Raw genomic sequence first — 1,671 nt, forward strand, 5'->3', positions numbered from 1 at the left:
TGACTCCTCATGACACTTACAGTCTAAACCAAAGGCCCGACCTTGGCCCAGCAGGCCCTGCATGACCAGCTGCCACCCAGTTCTTTGACCTCATAGCCAGCTACTCTCTTCTTCACTTGCTAGGCTCCAGCCATCTCTTGTTCTCCACACCCACCAGGCACACGCACACTGGGGATGACCTTCAGTTGTCAAACTATATACAACAACACATCCCTTTTTGTTTTGGCCACCAGGAAGCTCAGAGCCTTATTGAATACCCAATCATAATCGTTCTGTTAGCTTCGGTTTGTAATGTTTCCCCTCTCTCACCGTGGTTATTGATCTCTAGTGTAGTGGTTTCTGGCTTCTGTGCCTTTCATTGCATGCCTTCCTTTTATGAAAGGGGAGGGCATAAATGGTAATTTGGTTTCACGTGCTGCTCTCAGCAGGTTGTAAGTCCATTTTCTCCCTAGTGTGGGTTCTTTTGGACAGCAGAAGTATCAGTGCTATTCATGGAGAAGCAGTTGGCAAGAGGCATGGGAGGGGGCAGTAATGCATTATTCTGGGGCCTAGAATCTAGTGGTTTCTAGAGGGCTCTGAAAATGACTTTGACTCAGCAACTTGCAGCTCGGACTGGCTGATGAAGTACTTTCCCTCCTGTACATCACCCAAGGGTGTGCTCTGCGTGGGTGACGAACGGGCCTGGGGAGGCTTCTGGAGTCAGAGCCTCCCGCAGGCGCCTTGCCAGAGAGTCAGGAGCTGTGTCAACAGCCAAGGACCACAAGTCATGACCCCGGGGCCTGGTGCTTTGGGACTTCCCCAGACTCTTCTGATCTGAAGATTTCAGAGCTTCTGAAATGATTTCTGGATACTGGTTTACTTTAGAAGTCAAAACTGGTAACTTGGGAGTCGACAAGTTTGGTTTGACCTATGCAGTGTTTTCAAACAATTGCATGTTCACGCTCTTACGGCCAGGCAAGCCCTGTCCCATGCTCCCTACCCTACCAGAGCCATTTGGCTTATAATTGATGACCTTAGCACATCGATGCGACCTGTCTGAAGGCAGCTGCACTTTGAATCTCTGAACAGACTAGAAAATAAAAACAAAAAAACCAACCCATTGCCGTTAAGTGTCAGAGTAGAACTGCGCTTCATAGGATTTTCAAGGCTGTGATTTTTCAGAAGTAGATCACCAGGCCTTTCTTCAAAGGCACCTCTGGCTGGACTCAAACCTCTCGCCTTCTAGTTAGTAGCCAAGGGCTTAACTGTTTGTACCACCTAGGGACTCCTTTAGAAAGTAGAAGACACACTTGACTCTGCCCCTCAATCCCACTCTCCCACTCCTCCCCATACATAGCCCCGTAGGTGAAGAGTTTGGGATAGATCCTTCCAGCCGAATCCCTATTTTTCAGCTGAGAAGACTGAGGCTTGGAGAGGCTAAAGGAGGAGATCATTTATCCGCCTTGACAACAGCTGCTACATGTCTAGGCAAGGCATTCTCAATGCCATACTGGAGTTTTTGAACTTTTTTTAAAAAATGGTTTTAACTTTTTCCTCCCTAGTGAAAGGAAAGAAGGTCCCGGGGTGGTGCAACTTAAAAGTTAGGTGGTTCAAACCCACCCAGCGGCACCACAGAAGAAAGGCCTGGCCATCTGCTTCCATGAAGATTACAGGCACGAAAACCCAGTGGAA

At 48.3% G+C, this 1,671-nt stretch overlaps 1 protein-coding gene across 1 annotated transcript in view; it reads left to right on the forward strand.

Moving 5' to 3' along the window:
- Positions 1–1,671, forward strand: part of XYLT1 (xylosyltransferase 1) — a gene marked incomplete at its 5' end in the record, with an annotated part of 369,697 nt that overhangs the window by 155,112 nt on the left and 212,914 nt on the right. The window lies entirely within an intron of this gene.

The sequence above is a fragment of the Trichechus manatus genome, unplaced genomic scaffold (assembly GCF_000243295.1).
Source record: "Trichechus manatus latirostris isolate Lorelei unplaced genomic scaffold, TriManLat1.0 scaffold00024, whole genome shotgun sequence".
Lineage (NCBI taxonomy): Eukaryota > Metazoa > Chordata > Mammalia > Sirenia > Trichechidae > Trichechus > Trichechus manatus.